This window comes from Schistocerca piceifrons, chromosome 7 (genome assembly GCF_021461385.2).
Source record: "Schistocerca piceifrons isolate TAMUIC-IGC-003096 chromosome 7, iqSchPice1.1, whole genome shotgun sequence".
Lineage (NCBI taxonomy): Eukaryota > Metazoa > Arthropoda > Insecta > Orthoptera > Acrididae > Schistocerca > Schistocerca piceifrons.
In genome coordinates, this window is record NC_060144.1 from 492,922,688 (window position 1) to 492,942,249 (window position 19,562).

Below are 19,562 nucleotides of genomic sequence, written 5' to 3' on the forward strand. Positions count from 1 at the left end.
CGCATGGGGTTAAGTCGGGAGAGCGTGGAGGCCATGACATGAATTGCTGCTCATGATCTCCACCACGACCGATCCGTCGGTTTTCCAATCTCATGTTTAAGAAATGCCGAACATCATGATGGAAGTGCGGTGGAGCACCATCCTGTTGAAAGATGAAGTCGGCGCTGTCGGTCTCCAGTTGTGGCATGAGCCAATTTTCCGCGGGCTACGCGTGAAACTTGCCCGCACGCGTTCAACCGTTTCTTCGCTCACTGCAGGCCGACCCGTTGATTTCCCCTTACAGAGGCATCCAGAAGCTTTAAACTGCGCATACCATCGCCGAATGGAGTTAGCAGTTGGTGGATCTTTGTTGAACTTCGTCCTGAAGTGACGTTGCACTGTTATGACTGACTGATGTGAGTGCATTTCAAGCACGACATACGCTTTCTCGGCTCCTGTCACCATTTTGTCTCACTGCGCTCTCGAGCGCTCTGACGGCAGAAACCTGAAGTGCGGCTTCAGCCGAACAAAACTTTATGAGTTTTTCTACGTATCTGTAGTGTGTCGTGACCATATGTCAATGAATGGAGCTACAGTGAATTTATGAAATCGCTTCAATCATTTGTAATAGCCCTGTATGTTGAGCAAGCAGTGAAGGAAACAAAAGAAACGTTTGGAGTAGGTATTAAAATCCATGGAGAAGAAATAAAAACTTTGAGGTTAGCCGATGACATGGTAATTGTGTGAGAAACAACAAAGGAATTGCAAGAGCAGTTGAACGGAATGGATAGTGTCTTGAAAGGAGGATATAAGATGAACATCGACAAAAGCAAAACAAGGATTATGGAATGTAGTTCAAATGGCTCTGAGCACTATGGGATTTAAATTCTGAGGTCATCAGTCCCCTACAACTTAGAACTACTTAAACCTAACTAACCTAAGGAGATCACACACATCGATGCCCGAGGCAGGATTCGAACCTGCGACCGCAGCGGTCCCGCGGTTCCAGACTGTAGCGCCTAGAACCGCTCGGCCACAATGGCCGGCATGGAATTTAGTCTAATTGAGTCGGGTGATGCTGAGGGAATTAGATTAGGAAATGAGACACTTAAAGTAGTAAAGGAGTTTTGCTATATGGGGAGCAAAATAACTGATGATGGTCGAAGTAGAGAGGATATAAAATGTAGACTGGCAATGGCAAGGAAAGCGTTTCTGAAGAAGATAAATTTGTTAACATCGAGTATAGATTTAAGTGTCAGGAAGTCGTTCCTGAAAGTATTTGTATGGAGCGTAGCCATGTATGGAAGTGAAACATGGACGATAACTAGTTTGGACAAGAAGAGAATAGAAGCTTTCGAAATGTGGTGTTACAGAAGAATGCTGAAGATTAGATGGGTAGATTACGTAACTAATGAGGAGGTATTGAATAGAATTGGGGAGAAGAGGAGCTTGTGGCACAACTTGACTAGAAGAAGGGATCGGTTGGTAGGACATGTTCTGAGGCATCAAGGGATCACCACTTTAGTATTGGAGGGCAGCGTGGAGGGTAAAAATCATAGAGAGAGAACAAGAGATGAATACACTAAGGAGATTCAGAAGGGTGTAGGCTGCAGTGAGTACTGGGAGATGAAGAAGCTTGCACAGGATAGAGTGGCATGGAGAGCTGCATCAAACCAGTCTCAGGACTGAAGACCACAACAACAACATTACAAATTTAAGACTCACCCTGGTATCGTGAACTGTGGATGGAGCCCAATATCTGAGTGAAACGTGCTGAACCTTGAGTTCGGCTGCCCCGAAAATTCGTCGAAGCTAAGTGACCTTCCTGAAACAAGGTGCTGTAACTCGGAGCGACTATAAAATTGGAGGAACGGCGAGGAGTGGTGTCCGGAAGGCTTTGGCAGCTGGCGGCAGGCCACGGGCGCGTGGCGAGCCGCAGCTTATCTGGCGGCGCCAGGGTCCGCGATGCCCCTGCCCTCTCCCCGGACATAACTGGACGAGACGAGACGGCGCGGCTGGGCCTGGCAGTAAAGGGCGACCCGTGGCCCAACGGCCGGAAGGAACGCCGCGCCCTCCATCGCCGGCCCTTATCTGGCCGGCCCTTCACTTCCGAGACCAGGCGGGACCTCTGCTTCCCGAAAGCCGCAGCCTCTCGTGTCCCCTCCTCCCCAAGCGAGAACGACGTGGCACGCAACAGGGGGCTCTTTCCAAACATATCTCGCAAATAGTAGACTCAGACGAATGGCGTTTTTAACAGATCTCCTCTCTCTCTTGGCATCAAAAATAAGAAAACTAACGAACATCAGAATTGTAAGCATTTAATAACAAAGCGACTATTCGCCAAGTAACAGAACTTGAGCAAGTGTCTGTTAAAGAGAATAAATGTTAATGTTGATGTAGTATCCTTCTTTAGCAGGTTGTCTACCTCGATAATATTGCTTCTTACAAGAGCGATGGATGTTGCTTTCATACAAGCTGTTTCACATTATTTATTTAGCGTATGGCTAATACAGACATATCATGAAATTACATATATATATGTACATATTGGCACACAAGAAACTTAAGTTTGTTTTTACAACTGAATATCCAGTCCTTCAATCCAGTGCACTGCATCTGGAGTTGCTAGCAGGAAGTCCTCTTTGGCGCCGTGATAGGCTCGAATCCTGCATTCACTGACGATGTGGTGAACAGTCTGGTATGGAGTCCCGCAGTCACAAGCTGGATCAGGCAGCTTGTTCCACTTAAAGAGAGCATCCCTGCATCGCCCATGGCTGGTACGGATTCTGTTGAGAGTAGACCACGTCTTGCGTGGTAAGTCGAATCCACTTGGAAGTTTAGCACCTGAGAAGATGTTATGCAGGTGCACATCTGTCACTGCTTCCCACCGACCTTTCCATTCTTCAAGAGGTTTGAAATTCTTAGCCACCATGTCAGCAGCATCGCACAGAGTTGGATGACGTGATTTCAGTCTCTTGCGATTTAAAAGTGGCAGGTCGCTATGCACGGGTAGGTTAGAATTCCTGGAGATCTTGTGGAATTCTCTCATAAGGGCGGTACATCTGCGTAGATCAGGAGGCATTATACCAGTTAACAGTGGAAGCCAATAAACTGGAGTAGATCTGATTGTGCCAGATATTATGCGCATTGTCGTATTCAGCTGGGTATCAACAAGCCTTGTATGATGACTATTCATCCAAACAGGTGCACAATACTCAGCACTTGAGTATACCAAGCCCAGAGCTGAAGTTCGCAGGGTGGTTGCTGAAGATCCCCAGGTAGTTCCGCATAGCTTATGGAGGATGTTGTTTCGAGTCCTCAGCTTTTGAGCTAAGTTAAGAAGGTGTTGTTTGAAGCATAGTGTACGATCCAGGGTGACACCAAGATATTTTGGGTTCCAGTTGTGATGAAGAATTCTGCCTCTGAAACTTACGTCCAGTTTTACGTTCGCCAACTGGTTATTTAGATGGAAGCAACACACTTCTGTTTTTCTCACACTGGGTTGGAGTCTCCAGATTTTGAAGTAATTGTCTAATGCAGACAGGTCATTGGCTAAAATCTCTTCTGTTGTCTTCATTTCCTGGTGTTTGACGGCTAGAGCCAGATCATCGGCATAGCAGTATTTTCTGGACGAAGTGTAAGGTAGATCAGATAGATATAGGTTGAACAGTAAGGGTGAGAGAACTGATCCTTGAGGCAATCCGTTGTTCAGCTTCCTCTCCTTACTTATGTTGCTTCCAGTGATTACCTGGAACTTCCGATCACTTAGCATGCTGTTAATCAGTCGAGCCATTGTTCTGCAGGGTATGATGCGGAGAAATTTGTAGATAAGGCCTTCCCTCCACACAGTGTCGAAGGCGGCAGTTAGATCAACAAATGCCACAGATGTTTTCTGCTTCATTTGGTATCCTGACTCTATGAAGGATGTGAGAGACAATACTTGGTCGCAGCAGCTACGCCCTGGTCTGAAGCCTGCCTGATCAACTGGAACGTTCTCTAAGATAGCGCTACTTATTCTGTTATATATTAGCCTTTCAAAAAGCTTGTAGCAGCAGCTGAGTAGGGAAATGGGGCGATAGTTTTCTACCCTGTTGCTGGGTTTGCCAGGTTTCAGAACAGATATTATCTTCACCTTTTTAAACTCAGATGGAAGTTGACCAGTCAGCAGGATGTCAGTGAAGAATTCTGCCAGCCATTTCTTAGCTTTTCCTCCCATATGGATCAGGAATTCTGGGTGGATACCATCGAATCCAGGTGCCTTAAGAGGTTTGAGGTCCTTCAGTCCAGAGTCAATGTCTGAAACTGTGAAGGGATGGGTATACTCAGATGAGGGAGATGCCTTCTTCTTCAGGTCACGAAGCTGTCGTCTGATATGTCTTGTATGTTTCTTGTCAGGAGGTACTCTTGAGGTGGTAATGATGTGGGAAGCAATTTGGTCTGGTGTTACTTCGGAATTTTTTCTGCATGCTGGTGCACTTCCTCCCAGTTTTCTCAGAAGACTCCATGCTTTCCTGCTCGAGTGGGTAAAGTCCATAGTTTTGACTGTTTCTGCCCATTTCTGCCTCCGAGACATGTCCAAGCTGGACAATAGTTCCGTAGCTATCTCTGGGTCACCACTTTGCTGAAAGTATTGGTACAGTGTTTCACTTTCCTCATTCCATCCTGGAACATATTCTTTTCGGTATCCTCTTGGCATACACTTTTTAGCTGTTGCTGTTACTGCACCAATGAAGCGTTGATAGTTATTATGTGATGGAGGTATCCATCGAATGGTCTTATCCAGTTCCGTTGAAAACTTCATCCAGTCGGCTTTCTGGAAATTCCATCGAGCATGCGGAGTTGATCGTAACCAGGAACAGTGCAGCCAATTTGTATAATTACAGGTCTGTGTTGGCTGTGAGGAAAGGCATCTATCACTTTCCTTGTGGTGATGATGGGAAAGCCAGTTTCGTTGCAGCTAACAAAGCATAAGTCAGGATTTGAATCCTTGTCCCAAGCAGCTGACCTGAAAGTGCCTTGATCTTTGGCATCAAACACTAGATGAAGATTATTCTCTTCGATCCATTCTGCAAGCATGCTCCCATTTTCATCATTTTGAGAGTACTTCCAAAGTTCATGGTGACTATTGAAGTCTCCTATGTAAATTGCAGGATGTTCTGCTGTGTGTAGGACAAAATCGGGCCATGTTGTTTTGGGTGGTTTGTAAACATTTGTAATAGTAATGCCGTGCAATTGTATGACAACTGTATGTATATCTGCCTCCACACTTACAGAAATCAGCGAAGCTTCGTTTATGTTGTTACGGACATACGTAGCAATTCCATACACCTCGTGGTAAGTTACACCAAGTGCAGAACATCCAGGAATTCGACCTCGGCTTCGGAATATTTCTTCGCTGGAAACACGAGTTTCTTGAATGGCGACGACATCGATATTGTTGTCCACCAAAAATTTTGACAGGTAGTCACACTTTGCCCTGCTAATGCTTTCGATATTCAGTTGAAGGAGTCTGATAGTTGGTCCAATGTTTCTTGTTAATGAGCTCTGAAAAGAACTGTTTCTGCTATTTAGTTGATATGTCATTGCCAGGAGATCCTATGGATAGTCTGGCTGCCTGTAATCACTGTTGCTCAATTAGCACCACCCAGGAGGCACGTGTAGGGTATTTTAAGGTTAAACCTACGGACGTGAGCAACGCTACCTGTTTCACAATTCATGTTACACGTTGTAGAGTGGACTTAGATCAAGTTATACTTAGGAACACAAGTTCACAAATGTCATCCAAAACGACGCCATACAGCATCAAAGGTGCTGGCGCCTATATATATATATATATTCCGTGATCATGTTACAAACTTTCATTGATGATAGAGACGGATAAATGTATGAACTACAGGTAAGGGTCTCTGGTTCGGAAAGTATCGAGTTGAAAGTTACAAGCGAAACTCGTTCTGATACCTCTGACAGTGGCATAAAGATCCTGTTACTGGTGTTGCTAAGAATGTAGGGTTTTCATAAGAGTAGAGGGGCATGAAAGTTAAGCAGTGGTTAGGAAGGGAGTGAGACTGGATTATAGTCTATCCCCGATGCTATGCAATCTGTATACTGAACAAGCAGTAAAGGAAAGAAAAGATATATTTAGAGTAGGAAGTAAAATCCATGGAGACGAAATAAAAACTGTGAGGTTTGCCGATGACATTGTAATTCTGTCGGAGATAGCAAAGGACCTGGAAGAGCAGTTCAACGGAATGGACAGTGTCTTGAAAGGAGGATGTGAGAAGAACATCAACAAAAGCAAAACGAGGATAATGGAATGTAGTCGGATTAATTCAGGTGATGCTGAGGGAATTGGTTTAGGAAATCAGGCACTTAAAGTAGTAGATGTGTTTTGCTATTTGTGGAGAGAAATAACTGATGATGGTAGAAGTAGAGAGGATATAAAATGTAGACTAGCAATAGCAAGAAACGCTTTGCTGAAGAAGAGAAATATGTTAACATCGAATATAGATTTAATTGTCAGAGAGTCATTTCTGAAAGTATTTCTATGGAGTGTAGCCAAGTATGGAAGTGAAACATGGACGATAACTAGTTTAGACAAGAAGAGAGTAGAACCGAAGCTTTCGAAACGTGGTGCTACAGAAGAATGCTGAATATTATATGGGTAGATCACGTGACTAATGAGGAGGTACTGAATAGAACTGGGGAGAAGAGGAATTTCTGGCACAACTTGACTAGAAAAGGGATCGGTTGGAAGGACATGTTCTGAGGCATCGAGGGATCACCAATTTGGTACTGGAGGGCAGCGTGGAGGGTAAAAACCATAGAGGGAGACCAAGAGATGAATACGCTCAGCAGATCCAGAAGGTGGTAGGTTGCTGCAGTTACTTGGCGGTGAAGAAATTTGCGCTGGATAAAGTGGAATGGAGGACTGCATCAAACCAGTCTCTGGAGTGAAGACCACAACAACAACAGCAATGTGCCAGAATGATATTTCCACTCTGTAGCGGAGTGTGCGCTGATATGAACTTTCTGGCAGATTAAAACTGTGTACCGGACCGAGACTCGAATTCGGGACCTTTGCCTTTCGCGGGCAAGTGCTCTACCATCTGAGCTTCCCAAGCACGACTCACGCCCCGTCCTCACAGCTTTACTTCTGCCAGTACCTCGTCTTCTACCTTCCAAACTTTACAGAAGCTCTCCTGCGAACCTTGCAGAACAACACTCCTGAAAGAAAGGATATTACGGAGACATGGCTTAGCCAGAGCCTGGGGGATGTTTCCAGAATGAGATTTCCACTCTTTAGCAGTGTGTGCACTGATATGAAACTTTCTGTCAGATTAAAACTGTGTGCCGGACCGAGACTCGAACTCGGGACCTTTGCCTTTCGCGGGCAAGTTCTCTAGCATCTGAACTACCCAAGCACGACTCACGCCCCGTCCTCACAGCTTTAACAACAGCAATGTGGACGGAACTAATATGTTGCACGACTCTTCTCAGAAAGTGTTCTCTCTTCGTGATGCAGAAAGCCTCTCTTGAAACACCTGCCAATGTAGTTTGTTGAGCATCTCTGTAACGCTGTCGCAGCGGCTAAACGATCGCGTGACGGAACGCGCCGCAAATTTTATCGAGCATTCTTCCTACTTTACTATATAAGGACAGAAATTAAAATTTAGTTCATAGCCATCCTTCCCGGTGCTTTAGTTTTAAACGCTTGCAGTGTTTTGTAAAGCAATAGGTGCGCTATCAATCTCACGCGGATGGTACCTGGGACTCATTAGGTCGTCAGACTACACAGGAGCCTTATACGGAGGTTACAGTCGCCTTAGACTTCTACGGCAGTGCCCCTTGCACCTTCACATAGCTGTTGTTCGCTAGGCTATATGACCGACCGGTGCTATGCGATGTGTCTGCTGCGCATCTAGGGCCCATCGGTCGTCATTGCGGGCCATGTTTGTCGCGGCCGGCACCGGGCCCAAAGCAAACTGCCTGTGGCACGACAGAATATCGACCTCGCCACACGCTTCCCTTCCAGCCGATTGGTGTAAACTGTTGGCTCCGGCAGTAACGGTGCAGCCGTTAACCGCTCGCAATGCGCCGAGGCAGCGTTTTAGAACACCCTCTGCATTCACTTCGGCCCATTTCGAAACACCTGCTGACCATAAGACCGTAACCTGTGTAATACTTCACTGTGGGCGACACGCGGAGCCAAAGTACTGGCTTTAATGCCGTCTGAGGTGACCTGAACACTGTTTCTTATCTCAAGACGACGTTCGATATACCACATAGTTCTAAATTACAGTTACAGGGTACCTACCTAATCCTCACAATGCAAATAGCCGCGTTTAGTGATGCATCTACTGCTATATCCATACTACGAAAATTACTGTGAAGTGCATGGTAGAGGGCATTTCATGTTATGCGGCATATTACATTTTCTTTGTGTTCCACAAACGAAGAATGACTGCTTATATTTAGATGTGTACACAGTTCTCTTTTAGCTTGCCTGTTCGGCTAGCTGCCACTGATTATCAGCGAGCGCGCAGGCAGTTTTACTCTCATCCAAGCCAAACTATGTCAAACCCAAGCAGGCTAAAGGAGTCTTTATACACTACTGCCCATTAAAATTGCTACACCAAGAAGAAATGCAGATGATAAACGGGTATTCATTGGACAAATATATTATACTAGAACCGGCACGTGATTACATTTTCACACAATTTGGGTGCATAGATCCTGAGAAATCAGTACCCCGAACAACCACCTCTGGCCGTAATAACGGCTTTGATACGCCTGTGCATCGAGTCAAACACACCTTGGATGGCGTGTACAGGTACAGCTGCCCATGCAGCTTCAACACAATACCACAGTTCACCAAGAGTAGTGACTGGCGTATTGTGACGAGCCAGTTGCTCGGCCGCCGTCGACCAGACGTTTTCAATTGGTGAGAGATCTGGAGAATGTGCTGGCCAGGGCAGCAGTCGAACATTTTCTGTATCCAGAAAGGCCCGTACAGGACCTGCAACATGCGGTCGTGCATCATCCTGCTGAAATGTAGGGTTTCGCAGGGATCGAATGAAGAGTAGAGCCACGGTCGTAACACATCTGAAACGTAGCGTCCACTGTTCAAAGTGCCGTCAATGCGAACAAGAGGTGACCGAGACGTGTAACCAATGGCACCCCATACCATCACACCGGGTGATACGCCAGTATGGCGATGACGAATACGCGCTTCCAATGTGCGTTCACCGCGATGTCGCCAAACACAGATGCGAGCATCATGTCTCTGCGCTGTTCATTTTTGGAACACAACCTACGACCAGCTTAGAGACAGAAATGATGACACTTTCCACAGGACCTGACCATCATTTTTCAGGACAATGCTCAAGCACGTCCAGTGCAAGCTCTTACTCATTTGTTTGACTGATGGGCCTGCTAAGTGCTATACCACCTACTGCACTCCCCTGAGTTAAGCCCTCGTGAGTTCAACTCGATTGCTAAACTGAAGGAAACACTTTACGGCATTCGCTTCAGAACTGCTACAAATTCGTCGGGCAATAGACCGCGCCGCTCGAACTGTCAACAAAACTGGCACTGCTAAGAGTATGCTACGACTTCCACATCACTGCCAACGGGTTATACACAATGCTGGTGACTACTTTGAAGGTCAGTAAAACTTTGAAACATGTATCTATTTTGTACGAGCTGTAAATAAGCAGTTGCCACTATTAATGTTCCAACCCTCGTATATTCATTTTTGCTCACTGTATCCCAGAAAATGGTGGATTTTATTTGTTCTTCTTTCTTTTCGGCGTATTTCTGGCTTATTTGTTTATTTCGACATGAAAGGTTTTCTCTGCAACTCCACATTCTTCCGACTAATACTGGCTTTTCTCAATTCGAACCATCAGCAGGTTCCTCTAATACACGTTTCGCGTAGTGATGAGAACCTTCCGTGAAAGTTGAGATCCTTTGCACCTAAGAATCCTAAGATGTCAATTATAATGCAACCCGAACTACAGTAAGGTTTTGGATATCTAGTTTCTGTAACCTTAGTGTGTTCCAGGCAGATGTGACGGCAGTTATATAAACATTCCTTATTTTTTTCCAGGATGTGCACTGCGGGTTCGCTGAATTCATTGTAAGTGGGGAAAGGCCGGCCGTAGTGGCCGAGCGGTTCTAGGCGCTACAGTCTGGAACCACGCGACCGCTACTGTCGCAGGTTCAAATCCTGCCTCGGGCATGGATGTGTGTGATGTCCTTAGGTTAGTTAGGTTTAAGTAGTTCTAAGTTCTAGGGTACTGATGACCTCAGATGTTGAGTTCCATAGTGCTCAGAGCCATTTGAACCATTAAGTGGGCAAAATAGTTCATTCTAAATTCCCCAAATGCATTTTAGCAAACACGAATTTTTTTGAAATTATTGTAACCTAAACAGTACGTGTTTGCAAGAGGAAGCTTTTCTTTCATACTAAGCTTTCGACGATCTTCGTTGCATACCACCAGAATGTGGTTTTTAATATCCACTGCACCACATCATTTTCCTACTTCAGTCAATGTTTTTCTTAAATATAGAGAGCTTGTATACTAATAAATGACCTCAAGTGCTTAGCACACATTCTCACACACTTGTCTGCAACTAAGTCTTTGTGCTCTTTCAAAATATTTACGGGGTGAGGAAGCTGCTGGCCAAATTTACAAACATATGGTTAACATACTACAGGGTCTCATACACAATTTACATTGCGAGACACCTATCGATTTATTTGGAGCTGCGCCACAAACAGACAACAACTTTTCCCCTGCTAGTCTTGTGCTCTCTTTCGTGACTAGTGTATATTCCCCAGTTCTTAATTTCTCCTCGGTCTCCTTTAAGTTTTGTTGGTTCCTTTTACTGCTCCCACAGTTATGATGAATGAGCTGCAGCGAAACTACCTACGCAAACATATACGTGATTGGACTGATAGCTCAACCTGTTGTCAGGTGCTGCAGGCTGAACGGATCGCGTGAAGCTTGTCAGGCCTGAGGAAACGCAAGTTGGCCTGCTTTAATCACTGTGCTTCAGTACACATGTACTCTTGTGACTCTGTAGCGCTAGGCTGTACTGCTTTAATGGTTGCGGCGGAGATAGAGACAGGCAGGCTGGAAGGAGAATATGCACACCTCTGCTTACAACCCCTCTGCGCGCAGAATAATTTATCTCGTATGGTATTCGCAATTCCTACGCAACCGGTACTTAGGGTGTTGTAGTATTTCCTAGATCAGACCAGATTAGATTTTTTTCAACATTTCGGTGTCGCTCTTTCTTGATTCAGACAATCCTGTCGTTATTCGTCTTGTGCTGTCGGTCGCAACATGTTTGACATCTAACTTCAGACGTCTACGAATTCAGGTTTTAAAGAATTTTCGTGACGCTCTCCCGAGAACCAAACAGACTTGTCACTATTAGTGTTGCGCTTCTTTGTATACGATCCTTATCCCCTGTTAGTCCTATCTGGTACGGGTATCACACGCGCTTGATCAGTATTCTCGGGTGTGCTACACCGGTGATTTGTAAGCAGTTTCGTTGTAAGACAAACCGCGTTTTCCCAGTATTCTACAATTGAACCCAAGTCTACCCTCTGCTTTACTTACGGCTTAGCCCACGTGCTCCGTCCATTTGAAAACCCCACTAAATGCTACATTCAGGTACTAGTGCGATTGTGATTACTGACATTGTGGTGAGTGGGTACTATATTTTTTGCATTTTGTGAAGTGCAAAATTTTACATTTTAAAGCAAACCGCTAATCACTGCGCCAGTCCGAAATTTTTTGTCAGTTACGGTGGGAGCTGGAACTCTTTAACTAAGAACCAAAGTCTTGAATTAAGAATAGTAAACAAAAGCTGTGCTTTCCACCAGTCTGTTTGTTAGTAGGCAGATTAAAGAGTGGACGTGCGGTCGTAGTCAACGTTTTTGTGCCGCAAATCGCAATGGAGCAACATATCATAATCAAGTGTTTGGGATATTCTCGAGATTGTTTTGAAGAAAAGAAAAGTGTGTGCAAATTTTCTCCCGTGCACCTTGACTCCCGAACGAAAATAACGTCGCGTGGTCAGCCGTGACTTGATTGAAAGGCAAAACACAGACATTTCTTTTCAGGAAAAAAATCGTCACAGGTGACGTCGTTTGATGTTATCAAGACAAGCCTACCACAAAACGAGTCAGTGAAGAAATTCACATGAAAGGTCAACGCTGTAATGATCTAACCGTCAGCAAATGCGACGGGAGAGTTGAAGAGCAACGCAAAGGAGAACATTTATGACTGTTTCACATGCTTGTATGAACGTTTCGTGGGTTTTACTTAAGTGGGGGAAGACTTCGTAGAGCACCTGCAGCTTTAAAACCACCAGCATAACTATTCTATATTTTTTATTAGTCCAACCTCGAGACTTTTCTATTTTTTCTGGATAGTACTTCATTCCAGATGGTATTTGAATGTGAAAGAAGTCTGAAATTACAATTATTATTCCAGGTCATTAAAACATGGCACAGGAAGAGTAAGGATCCTAACACGCTTCTGTCGCGTACATCACGAGTACCTTCTACACCATGATACAGAAGGCATGTCACATGGGCAAAAAGGGTGAAGGAGAACTCCACTGACAAACTTTCAGAGGTGGTATTGTGGACAAGACAAGAAGAAGGTCCATTAGCCACGGCTGTAAAGTGCATACACTTGTTCAGTAGATGAAATGTGCTTCACAGCAGAGAAGATGACTATGTGCTCCTAGCCCGTAAGGCATGCATTTTAGAGCCCATGCTGACTAGACTTTTATTTCTTGTTTTGGTTCATACTAACAAATCTTAGCCGTCCGCTGTGGCCGAGCGGTTCTAAGCGCTTTAGTCCGGAACCGCGCTGCTGCTGCGGTCGCAGGTTCGAATTCTGCCTCGGGCATGGATGTGTGTGATGTCCTTAGGTTAGTTACGTTTAAGTAATTCTAAGTATAGGGGTTTGATGACCTCAGATGTTAAGTCCTACAGTGCTTAGTGCCATTTGAACCATTTTTGAACCAAATATTAAAATTTGTCTCTGGCCTTTTGGTTCACCCTATTTGCTCAATGCGATATGACAATGAGGTGGCAAAAGTCGTGAGGTACCTCCTAACATCGTGTCGGAACTGCTGTTGCCGGCGTAGGCATGGGCTCAAGTGGTTGGAAGTACTGAGCCATAACTGCGGAAGTGTTCCGGTGCAAGAGTTTGTGCACGAACTGACCTCTCGATTATGTCCCATAAATGTTCGATGGGCTTCATATCTGGCGATCTGGGTGGCCGAATCATTCTCTCGTATTATCCAGAACGTTCTTCAAACCAGTGGCGAACATTTGAGGCCCAGTGACATATCGCACTGTCACCCTCATAAATTCCACCATTTTTTGTGAACGTGAAGTCCATGAATGGCCACAAAAGTCTCCAAGTAGCTGAACGTAACCATTTACAGTCAATAATCGCTTAAGTCGATCAGATGACCCAGTTAATTCCACGTAAACACAGCCCACACCATTATCGAGCCACCACCAGCTTACACGGCGCTTTGTTCACAACTTGGATCCATTACTTCGTAATGCCTCCGCCACACACGAACCCTACCATCAGCTCTTACCAGCTGAAATTTGGACTCATCCGACCAGGTCACGGTATTTCAGTCGTCTAGGATCCAACCGATATGTTTACGAGCCGAGGACGGGCACCGCAGGCGATGTTGTTCTGTTAGCAAAGGCACTTACTTTGGCCTTCTGCTGCCATAGCCCATTAACGCCAATTTTGGGCGCTCTGTCCTAAGGGATACGTTCGACGTATGCTCCACAGTGATTTCTGCAGTTATTTTACTCATTGTTGCTTGTCTGTTAGCACTTTCAAGTCTACGCAAACACCATCGTTCAGTGAAATCCGTCGGCCACTGTGTTGTCCCTGGTAATACCTGAAATCTGGTATTCTCGGCACACTCTTGACAATGTGGATCTCGGAATATTGAATTCTCTAAGTATTTTCGAAACCGAATGTCCCATTCTTCTAGATCCAACTACCATTCTGCGTTTAAAGTCTGTTAATTTCGGCCGTACCGAGCGAGGTGGTGCAGTGATTAGCACATTGGACTATCATTCGAGAAGACGACGGTTCAAACCCGCCTCCGGCCATCCTGATTTAGGTTTTCCGTGATTTCCGTATATAGCTTCAGGCGATTGCCGGGATGGTTCCTTTGAAAGGGCACGGCCGGTTTTCTGCCCCATCCTTCCCTACTCCGATGGGATCGATTACCTCGCTGTTTGGTCGTCTCCCCCAAATCAACCAACCAACCAATTTCCGCCGTGCAGCCATAATCAGGTCGGGAACTTTTTCACATTAGTCATCCGAGTAGAAATGACAGCTCCACCGATGCAACGCCTTTTTATAGCTTGTGCATGCGATACTACCTACCTCTGTATATGTGTATATTACTAGCGGATGACTTTTGTCACCTCAGTTTATATTTGTCGATGGCTCTCCACGGAGGCCAACATTCTGCCTCGTCCCTAGCAACAAATCATCAGTCTGATCACATAACCGTACTTAAATTATTAATCATTGGCGCAATACACAGTTAAAGTGCTTAAAGAAGTACTGCATCCATATTTTTGTTATGGTTCACGGTTTTCAGGATGTCAGGCGTAAAGTACGCCAACTTGATTTCGCTTGACCGGTATTGTTGGAATCAGGTTCGAATCCTGCCTCGGGCATGGATGTGTGTGATGTCCTTAGGTTAGTTAGGTTTAAGTAGTTCTAAGTTCTAGGGGACTGATAACCTCAGATGTTAAGTCCCATAGTGCTCAGAGCCATTTGAACCATATTGTTGGAATCCGTGCTCATTGGCATGGACGAGGTTCTTGGCCACCGACGTGTAGGAAGATTCTAGATCTCAAGTCGGCAGGTTATGGTTAAAGTGATCGTTACAGCTAAAATCTACTAATACCAGTATTGCTGTCCCCTACTTTGATCAGCACCGGGGTAGGATCTTCCTACACGTCGGTCAGGGGCCGGAAGATGTTCTACATCTACATACATACTCCGCAATCCACCATACGGTGCGTGGTGGAGGGTACCTCGTACCACAACTAGCACCTTCTCTCCCTGTTCCACTCCCAAACAGAACGATGGAAAAATGACTGCCTATATGCCTCTGTACGAGCCCTAATATCTCTTATCTTTGTGGTCTTTCCGCGAAATATAAGTTGGCGGCAGTAAAATTGTACTGCAGTCAGCGTCAAATGCTGGTTCTCTAAATTTCCTCAGTAGCGATTCACGAAAAGAACGCCTCCTTTCCTTTAGAGACTCCCACCCGAGTTCCTGAAGCATTTCCGTGACACTCGCGTGATGATCAAACCTTCCAGTAACAAATCTAGCAGCCCGCCTCTGAATTGCTTCTATGTCCTCCCTCAATCCGACCTGACAGGGATCCCTAACGCTCGAGCAGTACTCAAGAATAGGTCGTATTAGTGTTTTATAAGCGGACTCGTTTACAGATGAACCACATCTTCCCAAAATTCTACCAATGAACCGAAGACAGTCGTCCTCCCCCACAACCTTCCCGCCTTCCCCACAACTGCCATTACATGCTTGTCCCACTTCATATCGCTCTGCAATGTTACAGCCAAGTATTTAATCGACGTGACTGTGCCAAGCGCTACACTACTAATGGAGTATTCAAACATTACGGGATTCTTTTTCCTATTCATCTGCATTAATTTACATTTATCTATATTTAGAGTTAGCTGCCATTCTTTACACCAATCACAAATCCTGTCTAAGTCATCTTGTATCCTCCTACAGTCACTCAACGAAATAATAAAATGCTGAACGCTGAAACTGGTAGCCAAATAAAACAAGTTTGCAAACTAGACGACTGTATCGAACAGCCGAGCCCCTGCAACCATCTCTAGAAGGATGGACAGCTAGCACCACAAGGTGAACCCTGCATGGTCCTGTATTCCCCAGGCTCTCTACAGCGGCCCCTGCCGCGGCGCCACCGCCTCGTCGTACCCAGCTGTTCGCTGAAGCGCCGCCTCCAGAGGCGTCACCCAGCGACTCTGAGCAGGCCTGCCCTCTCATTAATCCCAATTGAGTCGCGGCCGGCACTGCCGAGCACTCGCTAGTCTGCCATGCCGTCAGACTCTTTCCTCGGGTCGATGGCGCTCCGTGTGTCAACTCAGCTCAGCTCCACAAACACTCGTCACGTCGCTACCATTCCACGCCTGCAGCTCTCTCGTGCAGTTCTCGTCATCCAACAAGGGAACCGTGTACCCAACTAGTCGCCGATTTTGTTACTTTCGCGTGGTTGTAGTACATACTTGACGTCACAGATGCTGCTCTATACTTTTTTTGTTGTAGGTTCGATCCTTAGGTAAACAAACGACCATACTGCACGCTCTGGGAATGTTCGTCGGGCGCAAGCAAATACCCTATTCGCTTAAAAGTGTCCGGCCACCACTACGTAACACGGAACTGAACGCTAGATGTCACGATATACGGGCACTTCGGTAGCGAAGAGTCGTGCAGTATCGGCCGTCTTAGGTTTTATGACTTTGATTTGTAACTGTAGTTATTAATCCTAACAGTAATAATGAGCGTATGGCATAGGTGGCCGGGAGACCCCTCCCGGGGCGGTTCGGCGACCGCTCCACAAGTTCTTTAACGCCACTACGGCGACTTGCGAGTGAATGAGGATGAAATGATGATGAAATACACACAACACCCAGTCCTGAATCGAACCCGGGACCCCGTGCGCGGGAAGCGAGAACGCTACCGCAAGACCACGAGCCGCGGACATTAATCCTAATATTAATGAACACAATTAATGAAAACGTGAATAGCAATGTGTAATGATTTTTATTTGTTATTTATGGTACTTAATTGAATCGAAAGTAAAAGAGCCACAATGATAAGGTGTGTAGAAGGTTTCTTGCAGCATCGAAGATGGTCTTTTCCAGCCAAAGAAACCGGTACACATATCGTGAAGGGCCCCCGCGAGCACGCAGAAATGGCGCAACACGACGTGGCATGGGCTGGACTAACGTCTGAAGTAGTGTTGGAAGGAACTGACACCATGAATCCAGCAGGGCTGTCCATAAATCCATTAAGAGCACGAGGGGTGGAGATCTCTTCTGAACAACACGTAGCAGGGCATACCAGATATGCTCAATAATGTTCATGTCTGGGGAGTTTGGTGGCCAGCGGAAGTGTTTAAACTCAGAAGAGTGTTCCTGGAGCCACTTTGCAGCAATTCTAGACGAGTGGGTTGTCGCATTGTCCTGCTGGAATTGCCCAAGTCCGTCGGAATGCAGAATGGACATGAATGGCTGCAGCTGATAACACAGGATGCTTATGTACGTGTCATCTGTCAAAGCAGTATCTAGACGTGTCAGGGGTCCCATATCACTCCAGCTGCACACGTCCCACACCATTACAGAGCCTCCGAAAGCTGTAACAGCCCCCTGCTGACATAGAGAGTCCACTGATTGATTCATTAGGTTGTCCCCATACCCGTATACGTCCATCCACTCGATACAATTTGAAACGAGACTCGTTCGACCACGCAACATGTTTCCAGTCATCAAGAGTCCAATGTCGGTGTTGACGGGCCCAAGCGAGGAGTAAAGCTTTGTGTCGTGCAGTCAGCAAAGGTACACGAATGGGCCTTCGGCTGCGTAAGCCCATATCTATGATTTTTCGTTGAATGGTTCGCACGCTGAACATGTTGATTACGTAACATTGAAATCTGCAGCAATTTGCGGAAGAGTTGCACTTCTGTCACGTTGAACGATTGTCTTCAGTCGTCGTGGTCCCGTTGTTGCAGGATCTTTTTCCGGTCGCAGCGATGTCTGATATTTGATGTTTTGCAGGGTTCCTGATTTCATGGTCCACTCGTGAAATGGTCATACGGGAAAATATCCATATCATCGCTACCTCGAAGATACTGTGTCCCATCGCTCGTGCGCCGACTGTAACAGCACGTTCAAACTCACTTAAATCTTGATAACCTGCCATTGTAGCAGCAGTAACCGATCTAACAACTGGGCCAGACACTTGTTGTCTTATATAGGCGTTGACGAGAGCAGCGCCGTGTTCCGCGCATCATTGTAAAAGAACACATAAGCAAGGGAATTTATTGTTGCTACTTCAGCTCAGTTCACCAACGTTTGACCCACTATTTTACAGAGATCGCAAAGAAACTATAAAATATTCTCCTGATCCAAACATTCGATACGTGCCCAGTCTCAACACGTGTTACAAGAAATGGTTCAAATGGCTCCGAGCACTATGGGACTTAACATCTGAGGTCATCAGTCCCCTGGAACTTAGAACTACTTAAACCTAACTAACCTAAGGACATCACACACATCCATGCCCGAGGCAGGATTCGAACCTGCGACCGTAACGGTCGCGTGGTTCCAGACTGTAGCGCCTAGAACCGTTCGGCCACAACAGCTGGTTAGTTGTTAAACAGCACCCTGTTTTCTTCAAATGAGTCCAAACACAATGCACGTTTCAGTCTCTTTTGTTGACCAATTATCTACAGTAAATTTCGAGAACATTCAAATTTTCTTCGCTGCTTTGTAAATGACTGTCCATGTCCACCTTTTGCGTGACCAGCTTACTTCAACTCTATTTCAAACTTTATTTCTTCTGTTTTTATTCTCTTCTCTTCGGTGTCGATCTTTCTCTTTTACTGATACACTTCAACTGCATTCCTCGCTGTTATTTTGTTAGACATAACCTTGCTCACAGCCCTTCTCACGCACTCTTTATTCCATTCTCCTCTTTCTTTTCCCTCATTTTCCGGCATTTCAGTCGGTAAAGAAGTAACAAGAAGAAAATGTAATTTACAAATTGACGTTTCTTCCGGCTGATACTGCAAGACAATGGAGGGGCCGGTACTGTACGACAAACACGCAGTGGGATGTAGGTCATATTGTACGTCCCTCTACAGAAATTTTTATGAAACGTTTGTTAGATGTCATTTTTGAAATGACATAGATAAACAAAACACTTCAAAGAAATTAATCAGTTACCATAAAAAGGAGTACTACAGGCCTCAGCCGCGCGGGATTAGCCGAGCGGTCTCAGGCGCAGCAATCATGGACTGTGTGGCTGGTCCCGGCGGAGGTTCGAGTCCTCCCTCGGGCATGGGTGTGTGTGTTTGTCCTTAGGATAATTTAGGTTAAATAGTGTGTAAGCTTAGGGACTGATGACCTTAGCAGTTAAGTCTCATAAGATTTCACACTCATTTGAACATTTTTGAACAGGCCTCAAAATCTGTTCCGTGCGCTAAGAGGTACAGCAACCTTCTTCGTGCACTCAAAGTAGAAAAAAACACTGAAGAGGAGAAGAAAACATCCTACCCCAGTGCACAAGCTTGCTTCTGGTTGCTGGACACTTCTGCGAATTGGAGGCAGAAAGAGAAATCACAGAAGTTGTCGCTACTGTCAGCCGGCCGATACTGCACGATTCTACCATTTATATGGAAGAGGAGGCGAGGAGTTTAGCGTCGCCAGTAGACAAGCAGTAAGAGCA

At 45.6% G+C, this 19,562-nt stretch overlaps 1 protein-coding gene across 1 annotated transcript in view; it reads right to left on the bottom strand.

Annotated features, from left to right (window-relative positions):
• LOC124805180 (soluble guanylate cyclase 88E) overlaps positions 1 to 19,562 on the bottom strand; it is a 352,299-nt gene that overhangs the window by 308,825 nt on the left and 23,912 nt on the right. The gene's annotated exons all lie outside the window — the stretch shown is intronic.